Here is an 11,889-nt window from a genome sequence, read left to right as displayed (position 1 = left end):
GGAGCGGCTAAAACTCGCCATGAATAATGCCAGTGTTGCCTGGATTTTTGCTGGACAGTCGCCCTGAATCCCTAGCAATCCCTAGGTCGGATTGTCCCTAGTTGGGGGCACGGCGTGCCGACGGGCTACCGCTCATCGCCCGCCACCCACCCTGCTTGGGGATGCCGCCGGTGCCGCGGCGGCGGTTTGGTGCCGTGGCTTTTGTTGTAGTAAACGAGACTGTGCCTGTTCCACGGACGGGTGCGATCGAACTGACTGGTGTGCGCGCCGTGAACAACCCTGGCACATCTGCTGCGGCTTCGGTACAGAAAGGTTAGTGCCCGTTCTGTGAAAAGATTTGTTTAGTTGTGGACAAAGCATGCCAATGAAGGTGCCGCCATGTTCAAATTTTAGCTGCCCCTTTTGCGTGCAATGTTCGTGGTTATATGCTGTCCGCTTACCGTTCTTATTTGTCACATACTGCAGGGATTTGTGCCAAGGTATGCACTTACAGCACGCGCCAATTTAGCACGGTTGAAGGCGAGCACTGCACTGTCTCATGATGCTGCTGACTGGCGCTTGATGCTTTGTCTTTTATCAACCAGATACTCACGGCACTCGTCAGTGATTAGCTGCTTAGGGCGACGAAGCTCATTTTATGCTTTTTTCGTTCTTGGCCCCGATTCTCCATACGCCGTTCGTTCTGATCATATCCGGGTGAAGTACTTGCCTATGATATCGCTCGAGCATCACTACGAGCACCCTCATTTCCCCTTAATTGATCTGCTTGTAGCTTGAAACTAGTGATACATATTGAGCACCAAAAGCTCGAAACTAGCACTGAACCTTTTACAGCCAAAAGCGGCAGCTATATGGATGATATTCTGCGTACCCTTGATGAAATTTTACCTAGTTTGCGTCGGGTACGACAAAAGGATAAGCTCTGTTGAGACAACAGAAATGATAACGTAAATACCGTTTAGACAACTCCATTGTAGCACGGAGACCACGTAGCGGTGCTTCGAAGTAATGAACTCGCTACTGAACTCCCCTTATGTGTGTGTGATTTTTCTTTCCTGTATGTACCTTTAGTTTCTTACACTCCTTACTAGAGCCCTGCACGGGTTGGATTTTCCAGCCCCTTCCCTGGCCCACGTTTGAAGACCATCCCGGGCCCATGGTACCAAGCCCATAGGCAATGATTACATGGCCGTGGACCCGGCCTGCGCTTCCACGACAGGGCCCGTGCCAAACCTGCAAAGTAAGTCTGAGCAGACGCCTTAAAAATGTATTGCTTAACTAGCACATAACAATAAATCAAGATGAGAGACAAACCTTGCAAAATATTCTTGGTAGAGAAGGGCACAGTTAAAGCACCTACAGAAGCAAAGGCTCGGTGAAGAATATTTTGAGAAGACATTTTATGTAAAGCTATCTAGCACAATGTACATTTAAAAGGTATGGATTACGGGCATTTTAACTATGACCCCTTATAAGCAATTGGCTCTTGGTGCAAGTTCTTTGCTTAATCACCTACAAAAAGACTGCCCCTGGCAACTTTGCCCCAGGAACATGAGTGGGCTAGGGCAGAAAAAACCAAAATTTACATATTCATTGAAGAAATCACAGCCACATTGCCACATCTCTGTGGAGACGAAAAGCGGTAGTGTCTGTTCATTGTGCATGTATATGTTATTGGATATGTAAAGATTCCTAAAGCAATAAGCTCTTATCCTACAGCATTTATTGTAGCGTAGAGACATTTTTTGGAGGGGGGGGGGGGCAAAGCAGACAGTCAGAATTTTTATAAACAGATGGCTGCCTGCCGAGCAGTCAATTGAAGGTCCTTGTCCATGGGCTGTTATGAGGCTTCAAATGTCCAGCCGTTAGCAGTAACACAAAGGTTAGAAGCTACCCTCTTGCTCACTGATTGCTGAGAAATCCTAAGCTGATGGCGTTGAGTACTTCAGTAGGCACGTGCTTATGCAAACGGGCTGTGTCATGCATGACAGGTTACAGCACTTCATAACACCTCCATTGTAGTACAGTTCGCTATCGAGTTTTGAGCCTTTCCTTTTTAACTTTTTTCACTTGTGTCATTGAATGTAGCCCGGCATGTTCGTACTAAATTACTTGGACAAAGTACCGAGTGGCACTGATTAAACTCTGTTTACAAATGAGCTTTCTCTCATTCTCTGTCAACATATGTACTAGTAGTGGTTCATTCATAAACCACTGGAATGATTTTAGTGCTCGAATTCCATCTCCAAAAGAAGCCATACACAGCTTTACCCAGCCTGGCCTGGTTCCGCCACTGCAAGCTGCAAGCCCAGGCCTGTATGTCAAGCCCGAGCCAGGTCCAGACCAATAAAAATGGCAATTTTCCAGCCCGGCCCAGGTTTTCGGGCTGCCCGAATTCATGCTCTGCTCCATACACTGTTGAAATTATTTGCCGAGAATAAGTTCTCAGCAGGCAGTACTTTGGTAATCTTTGTTAGGGAGAAATTACATGCCATAATTTTTTTGCCCTAGAAACTTGGGCGATATCTGGCTTACACGACTACCTCAAAAATATCACCCAGATGTGTCCCTTGCCTGCAGTCGCTTGCTGTACAAACAGCATTGCAATTTATTTGCTGACACTATGGCGCATGTAGTGCGAAACAAAAGCAGGTCATTATTTGCTAAAAGATGATTGTGAAAGTATGAAAAATTTTAGTCACTGCTATTTTCATGGGAAAATGTCGCATGGCCTTGTATAGCCAATTAGGGCCAATTGATGAGAAATTTTTGCTCAAGATTTCTGCCAGCAGAGTAGGCACTGCTGTCATTTCTAATAGCTATTTCGTTCATTCATTTGCAGCGGCACCAACATGTTCTGTTGTCTGTGTTTTGTGCACCCATATTCTGTTCGTTGCTTTAAAACATTTCTGGGTAAGTGCAGTCGAGACCGCGAGCATAGTGTTGGGCGAATTCACCAGGCGGCATGACAAAAGGAGGCAGTGTGGTGTAGAGGAATCCACTTGTGCCAAAGACAGAGACTGCAACCATGCCAGACAGGTTGCCAAGACATCGAACGAGAAGCCAGACTAGCCTATTGCCAAGAAGCTTACCAAATGCGGAATCAAGCCAAGACTGAAGCGGCAGCTACAAATGCGGCACCGGCCGATGGCTAATGCTCTTGACTTGGTTCAAAGAGAGCTGAACCTCTACAATTTTTAATATTTCATAACAAAGGCTTCAAGGATTTGCCTCAAGTGATTCCAGGCAGCCCTGCATGCACAAACCTTTGTCACGGATACACCTGCAAGAAACAAATAGTGGCGCGTAATTGCTCCAAGCGATGTTCTCTTTGTTTTCCTGTTTAACTTGATACCATAAAAAGCACCCTGTGTGGCAGCACCTGCTGACTTGGTCATGTCATGTGGCCTTGTGATGTCACGCAACCTGACGGACAGTCATTGCAGTGCTGCGTCACCTTCCTGCCACTTGCCAGATACATGCCCTAATTTTTCATGGATGCCAGATTTTCTGCAGTATGGGACCCATCACAATATTTTTTGTTGCTAGAATCTAATAGTGCAGTGTTTCGTGACTTTTTTGTCGCTTGTCCGGCAGCAAGACACATTTATTGCTGAGATATTTCGATTTGAAGTTGAAGAGGTCTGCTTTCCTTCCAAGGGATTTAGACTTGCGAAAATGACGCAAACGATGGTGTAAACATAGACTCCGTGATTCTTGATGCATAGCGAGCAGTGCAATCTAGCAGCAGCTGAAATTAAAGCTACAGTTCGCCAAAGCCGTCTATTTGTTTGCACCAGGCATAGATCCTGAGCTTGACTGCAAAGTTCTCGCAGTGAATCTTGACCTTGGCACCCACAGAGCATGCGGTGCTTTTTAGAGTTGAGGTCACTTGACTAACAGGATAGAATGTACGAGCGCTGACGTGGCGGCAAAGTTTGTAGCTAGCGAAACTATGGATGCGGCCACTGACATTGCCGAGCTACCATCACGAGTGACGAGTAAAGACTGCTACAGATGGTCTTTTTTGAATAGCAGCAAGGGGTGAACAATGCATTGTGGCAGAAAGTTAAAAGAAAAAAGGGGTACACAGGGCCTGTTTTGTTCAATTTATTTCGTTTCCTTCACTATTGTATTTCTTAATAGGAACCAACTGAGCTCCCTTTCGTTCAATGCTTCCTTGGGTGTCTACACCTTATGTGGTGTACTCTAGCGTCGCTGCCCTGCAGATGGCAAACTGATGTGCCAGTAAGGTCTGTGCATGCACGCTGGGACAGCAGACAATAGAGAAATAGAGATATTTTGGCAAAATCCTATGCTTATCATAGATATGAGACATCGGTGACACTATTAACAGCCAGCAAAAGCATTCAGCACACTTGGGACGCAATTGTTTAGGGGTGAGTGAAAAATATGTAAAAAATGCAAGTGCACTACACAAGTAATGTAATGCGAGAGGTCTCAGCTGTTCGTATGGCGCAATGGCTAAGACATTCAGTTAAAGCTCCAAAGGACTTAGGATTAAATCCCTTTCGAGGTGGGTTTTTTTTTATATATATATATATATATATATATATCCATACCATTTTAAATCTTACTTTTTCCAGCCTTTCTTTTCTTTCCCAGCTCCACTCGGGTCTGTGGAGGTTTATTCTGCCCAGTAAGTTATAACTTAATCCTGTGTGCATTTCATACCAGATTTTTCAATAGAGAAGCGCTTACTGAGGCATGAACTTCATCAGAGGAAAACTCTGCTGCTCCGCACTTGTAAACCAAAGCATGTATATCAAAAATGAAACCATGTGGTGATGCCAAATGCATAGCTGTGACTTCAAAGAACCAAAACATACCAAAACGAAACTGACTGCCTGTGGCACTGCCAAGCGCAAATTTATTTTTGGCTTCCAATATTTAGCCTGTCTTTTTGCCATTTTTGAAACAAAAGTTAACAATTCAAACATGCAACCATAATACATGTTAGGCAGCCTCCGGGATCCCTTGCATGTCATTGTGCATGCATTTGCGATTTCTGTATTTCTGCAATGCCTGCATTTCTGTTCTCTTTTTTCTACCTTATAAGAGTTTTGTTTTCAGTGAAAGTGGTGTTTTTGTGATTAGGAGCCAGTATACCATCGCTGCAAGCCTACTTTTTCTTTCAGTGTTCGTTTAGCACTACTTGCAGGTCTACTGCAGGTCTTTCATATTGCACTCTGAACAATTTTTTACCCATGCTTTTCATTAAGATTTTCGAAGCATGATGGGTTGTAGCGAATAGATTTGATTGCACCTGAAAACTTCAAACACAAATTGAGAGCCTGTAATTTCTTTTTTTTTTTTTTGCTCACTGCGTGTTCTTTGCGAATGATGAATTTGACCACTTACTTCACGAGGGAAGGCTCGAGGATGTTGAAGCTACTTTGATTGCCCGTCACTAGGCACAGTTATAGCAGTCTCGTAGCTCACTGGTGCATGAGGTATTTGAGGTTACTACTCCTTATCGCCATAGACACCAGCAGGCTCAGCATATGTATCTAGGCATGCGGCTTCTTGTTGGTTGACCCCTTATCATTTATACTGCGCAGTTTGTTGAATAATGGAAGCATACAAGTTGACGCAGGAAATGAAACGCCATGCAGTCCTCGTCGCACTGGCCGCGCGCCATAGCGACTTGGAAATTGCCAACTTTCTGAATGTAGCGAGGTCTTTTGTTAACAAGGGGCGAACAGAACTGATGTGCTGTGACGGTGACGTGGCATCTGTGGCGAAAAGGAAAAAACACAATCAGCGGTCAGACGTAGTCATAACACCTGATTTTCTTCAGAGGCTGCAAGTCATTGTGAGTGACAAACCAGAGAAGTCAATGCGGGCCATTGCAAAGGAGCTCGATGTCGCAGAGTCAGCTGTCAGGCTTGCTGTGCACGAGGACGTGCGGTACCATTTCTGTGTCATGAGGAGGGCGCAATTCTTTTCTGGTAAAGCTCGGGAGAATTGTCTGCTCTGGTCCAAGCGCTTGCTAGGCAAGCTGAAGAGCCTGGAATGCTCTTTTTTTTTTTTTCTTTCAGATGAAAAGAACTTCGATCAAGACCAAAAAGCTAATTGCCATAATGAAAGATGGCTTTACGGAAGCGCTAATGAGGTGCCGACAGCATTGCACACAAAATTTGTGTGTGATGGTGTCAGCAGCCGTCAGCAACAAGGGTGATGTCATGCTGCCACACTGTTTTGTAGAAGGACTCCGCATTAATACTGCCGAGTACGCAGAGGTGCTTGCCACCATTGTGAAGCTCTGGACCGATACTGTTTCGAAAGAAAGGAAAACCTTGTGTCTTTCAGCAACATTCGGCTCTCGCCCACACCGCCCGCGTCACCCACGAGTGGCTGGCCAACAACTTCCAATAACCACATCACTCCCAACTTGTGGCCTCCTAGTTGTCCAGATTTGAATCCACTCAGCGTCGTTGAGAGAGAAGCCGACAAAAGACCACATAATACAAAAAACTCTCCGCCTTGACTGGTGGCGTAAACGAGAAGATTGTTGAAGGACTCCCACCTTCTTTTCCTTCCTCATTTCTTTTTTCTGGACTTTTGACCAATGCACAGCAGTTGGTATAGTTTTTGTTCTTTTTCTACTCCTTTATTTATTGGCCTAATGAAGAACTCTGTGATCCCTCGCTGCAAAGGGGAGTGGCCGCATCAGCATCATGCAGACAAGGAGAATTTTGATGTGTGTTTTAACTCATCCTCACGATAGACAAGGCAGTGGTTACGGCGCTCGACTACTGTTCCCAAGAATGCGGGATCGTAACCGGGCTTCGGCGGCCACTTTTCGATGGAGACGAAAGCAAGGCCGCCTGTGTTCTATGCGATGCGAAAGAACCCCAGGTGGTCAAAATTTCCGGAGTCCTCCACTACGGCATCTATCATAGCCTGAGTCGGTTTGGGATGTTAAATCCCGCAAACCAAACCAAACCACTGTAGACAAGATTTATGTGCAGTTCACGATCCCGGGCGTGGCGCAGTTGGTTAAAGCTTAGGCTGGCGATGCGAGGGATGCAGGGTTTTTATTTTTCTGATGACATTAGTTTCGGTTTCAGGTGATGTAATTTGATTGAAAGCTATATTGTGACCGAACGAACGCCGACAGTATGAGCCATTAAAGCGCAGCTGCCTCACTTTTCGAGAATTCTGCGACATTCAGAAATTTGACTCTCCATAAGCTGTCTGTAATGCTTTGTGTTTGTGTTTGTGTGCTATCTTTAAAACTGATGAAGTAATCAACGATTACAATTCGAGCTTCTCCTCACAGCACTGAAGGACTGCGTAGAAGCTCGATGATGACATCAAGGACGGTAATATTTTTTTTCTTTTCGTTACCTTCGCCCACATCATGCGGTCCTTTTTTTGATGCCATCAAACAATGTTTCTGGGCCTTCAATTTTGGTAGCCTTGTTTTTTCAACCAAGCCATTCTACACGGGAAACATACCGGTGCCGTCAATGATGTCATTATGTTCCCCCCACACGTCGCTGTGTGGTGAGGAGAAGCTCGATAGCTGAAGCGGTTTAAATCGCTATTTGCGCCATTGTTTGAAACGCTAGTGCGAAGATATCTTGCATGTTTAACCTGGAAGCTGTAATCATTTGATTCCTTGAAACTCGTCAAAATCTACAACCAGTGCAGTTTCCCTTTAAAGGCTTTCGCCTTAATACAGCGCTCGATGTCATGCTGATGCCACATGTAACGGAAAAGGACAGCCTCAGTGTCACTGCCTACCTTCAGCGTGCAGAGGTAGCCCGACGACTCACCCAGCTGCGCATAAAAAGCCAGCAAGGCACCAATGCCTAACGTAACCTACAGTGACAATGAAGATTACAAGCCAGCAGACCGACTCTAGGTTTGGATGCTGAATCACCATCGTGGATTTAATGAAAACCATAAATTTTATGCTGCTGTTTCCGCAAATCAAGTTCACTCATCTAGATGAAATGGGCTATGGAATTGTCCCCAAATGCTGCTGACAGCACCCCAGGGATGATACATGTCCAGAAATTGTATGTTGTGTGCCTATAGCCCTATTATAACTGATAGACACTGTTTATATTTTGCTTGATGTTTATTTTTGCCTACCTTTCTATTCAATGTAGAGCATTGGGCCATTGCTTCTTTGAGAGGGAAGTCATACCGCAAAGCTTTTTTTTTTTTTTTTTTTTCACGCTTTACGCTACCTGGACGCAGCTTTTACTCTTTGTTGTACAATGATGATGCACAGAGATTTACCTCGAATAATTGCCACAACACAACACTGCTTCTGCATTGTTCTTGATCATTGTACTTGTCAGGTTTACCTCTGTTTCCTTGCTGCCTTTAAACTGAGCACTGGGCATTCTGTTGTTCGATGACCAGTGCCTTTGTCGTGATTGGCACATTGTTGCAACGAAATAAAAGTGAATCCAGTGTGCAGATAATGCTGTCAAACAGAGTACTGAGTTCTTTTTGGCTGATAGTAAATGATGGAATAAGAACACAAGGTTGCAAAGAGCATATGTAGGCTCTTGTAGCTTGTTAATCGGTGTGATGAACCACTAGTTTAAGAAACACTGTCACCGACCAAATTAATTATTAGAACCCAACATTTCGCGACCAACTCGGTCCCTTCCTCAGGGGCGACTAAAGTTCGAGGCCCGCAGTAGCAGGCAGCGGCCTATGCTTGGCCGATCTGAAGAAGAATGGCTATACACGCGCCTTTATTCCAATGTGCTTCCCGTCGTCGAGCTAGCAGGACAAGAGGGTCGGTCAGCACGGAAACGACGAAGCGCCCTCGCATTGTGCTCCCATACGTGGCGGGCACCAGTGATGCGCTTGCACGCATCCTGCGGAAACACGTCTGTGTGTCGCACAAACCTACCTCAACAGTCTGCCGTTTTCTGCCGCTACCAAAAGACCGTATTCCCAAAGAAAAATAACCAGGCGTTATTTATAAAATCTCGTGCTCCGAGTGCTCTGCCTCGTATATCGGCGAAACAAAAATCTGTCGGCGCATATTGCAGCACAAAAATGACGCTCGGCAATTGAACTCGAAAAGCAACCCCCCTCGCCGAGCACTGCGAATGTGCCGACCACAAAATCACCTTTGACGAGGTGAACATACTTGATGTGGAGACCAATTCTTTCAAAAGACGTCACGTCTTTTTTCGGTTCATCCGGCTGACAGCTGCAGCAGTGAACAGGAATCCGGGGACGCTACCCTGGCTCTGCTACACAATTGGACTTCGCCACGTGTGCCTGCTACTGCGGGCCTCAAACTTCAGTCGCCCCTGAGGAAGGGACCAAGTTGGTCCCGAAATGTCGGGTTCTAATAAAAAATTTGGTTGGTGATGGTGTTTCTTAAACTTTTGTTTCAAGTACCCAACCAGGCGGAGTTACACCGAAGATGTTCAAGTCAATGAACCAATAGGAAAAGCTTTAGGCCTTTCCAGTGACAGGCTTTGTAAAGAACCAATGAGTGCTGAGGACAAGTCTATTTGCCATGTTTGAGCCTAGTCAGAGCCTCTATGAAGGCACACAAAGGACAACAAAGGAAAAGTTATCTAGCTCATTTTGGATATGTTGACATTCATCCAGCAGTAGTTATGGCTGACTGCATGGCAGTGTAGCCTAGCCTCTGAAATCTGCTTCCAAAAATTGATGTCAACATACGCAGTTTACTTGTGCAATCCGCTGGTGTTGGCAATACCTGTACTTTTTTTTTTTTGTATTTTGTATTTTCCAGTCTACAAGAATCTTTCTTTTTGCAGAGTTCAAAACCTGGAAGTACCATATGGAAATCTGTGAAGTGGCTCATTTTGTTAGTGGCAGGAATGGCTCATCTGCATACCATGCAGGTTTTTGCAAATGCACATCTGTTTGTTAGCCGACTCTGAAAAATATGAGGGCTAAGGAACCTGTTCCACGTCATGTTCAAAATAGGCTGTGCTTAATGCCTAAGCTGCTTCTGACATTGCCATGGTGCTTTTGATTTTGTATACAAATGCTGTCTGAATAAAAGGTGCCTACATATTTTGTATGTTTAATGAACTCAAGCATGTGATGGCTCACATGCATGACATTGTTAATGATGGTCCCCAAGATACACAGCATTTAATTGATGCTAATTATATGGAGTTAGCTGCACGTTAACCCTGTAGCTGCCAAATTAACTCCCGAAAAACATACTAACATCGCCAGGTTTAGTTGTAATGTTTTTCATACCATTCTAATTCTAAAAAGTTTCCTTCATTAGTAAAGCATGCTGTCACTTCGCCATCTTTGTTTTGTTTTTACCAGTGTATGCACATCGCAAACGGGGTCAGAGTAACTGTCAGGTACAAATTCTAGATTGTCAGCGAAGCTGCTGTCTGAACTACTTTACGAAAGAGCTCTTTTTTCTTTTTTTTAGGCATCACCGCCACCGGCACTCTTTGTGTGTGGCACTATCATAAAATGACTTTTGTCATGCCAAAAATATGTGCTAGACTGAAATGTGCATTTTTTTTCCATGGATAACTATGGCTCTGTAGAGTTGAAAATGCAATCAATGTATTTACCAGATCTATTCCTTTTTCATTGGCAGTGCAAGCAATGTAAGAGCAGGTTGGACAAGTGCCACTTGTCACTGGCAATACTGGCACAATTGCCAATGACAAATGAAGCTCTGAGATAAAGGACTAAGCCAGCATATGGTTTTGTGGATGCGGAAAGTTATGTGTAGTTAGTCAAGTTTGTACACAGTCGTCTGAAAGATTCTCAACATTTTTACAATGATTATTGCAGACCTGCAATGAGACACTAGAATATTCACTTTTACATAGAAAAGTGATGCTGCTTCAATAGAGGCAATATGCGAAGATGCCCGTATGATATGCAGCAGTATTAGTAGTGCACAATAAAGGTTCCCAAGAGGCTAAAATTGTGGCCCTCCTACAGCCTGGAAATAAAACCCCATATACTTTGCTGATATGCACAGAAATACTGCCTGTTGATAACTAGACATACGCTGCACCTACCTCCACCATCTGTGCTTGCCTTGGATTGCAATGCCTTATGTAACGTGCACAAAGGGATTGTACTTTATTTTGCAATTAATTTCGCATGTACATTTTGGTGAACTGTCTGCAGCATCAGGGCCTGCTTTTGAGCTGCATAGATTGTTTTCTCCTTATGGAAGTTTACAGTTGACAAGTGTTCTGTTCGGTTTATGGGGTTTAATGTCTATTGGCTATGAGGGATGCTGTAGTGGACAGCTCTAGAAAATTCTGACCACCTGGGTTTTTTATGTGCACTGACATCGCAAAGTACAAAGCCGCCTCGCATTTCGCCTCCATCAGCTGCCACCGCAGCTGAGAGTAAACCTGTATCCTTGGGATCAGCAATCAAGCTCTCTTATCACTGAGCCACCGCAGCAGGGTACAAGAGAACATGGCTGGAAACAGATCCACGGCATGAAAAGTTTTCCCAGCTGGTGTACCTGTAGGCATAAGTTCAGGTGCAGAAACATTTTCTGCAAGATTTTGCCTTGCAAACAAGCAACATTTGTGCACAACCTGCGCTGTGTGCAAGGAGGCTGCAGTGACAAAGCTAAGGTAAAGCTTGGCCACAAAGCTGCACATGCAAAAAATGAAATGATGCATTTTGAAAAGCCCAATGCTCAGCTTCATTCAAAGATGTGTACAAAGCCAAAATTTCTTTCGCCAAACATGAAATCCATGTTTCCTGCACAGCTGTTGTGCATAAGATGCCCATCTGAAAACCGATAATCAAAAGTTTCGCACCTTGCTTAACTGTGAGGAATCCATTTTTATTGCATGCTTCAAGCTTACTCAAGCTGTTGGGCTGTTCCTAATTTGTTAGCAT

The 11,889-nt window shown here is 44.6% G+C and overlaps 1 long non-coding RNA gene across 3 annotated transcripts; it reads left to right on the top strand.

The window, feature by feature from the left end:
• Positions 1-13: 13 nt before the first annotated feature.
• LOC146181772 (uncharacterized) lies at positions 14-10,129 on the top strand. 3 transcript variants are annotated; one of them, XR_014700287.1, is made up of 3 exons: positions 14-312; positions 1,118-1,240; positions 9,795-10,129. It is a non-coding gene; the product is annotated as an uncharacterized LOC146181772 (long non-coding RNA). The 3 variants fall into 3 exon arrangements; XR_014700289.1 differs by lacking the exon at positions 9,795-10,129 and adding an exon at positions 6,063-6,216; XR_014700288.1 differs by lacking the exon at positions 9,795-10,129 and adding an exon at positions 2,230-3,240.
• Positions 10,130-11,889: the final 1,760 nt, after the last annotated feature.

Source organism: Amblyomma maculatum, chromosome 8 (genome assembly GCF_055883805.1).
Source record: "Amblyomma maculatum isolate TAMU_Amacu chromosome 8, ASM5588380v1, whole genome shotgun sequence".
Taxonomy (NCBI): domain Eukaryota; kingdom Metazoa; phylum Arthropoda; class Arachnida; order Ixodida; family Ixodidae; genus Amblyomma; species Amblyomma maculatum.
This window is presented reverse-complemented; position numbering and strand designations above follow the sequence as displayed.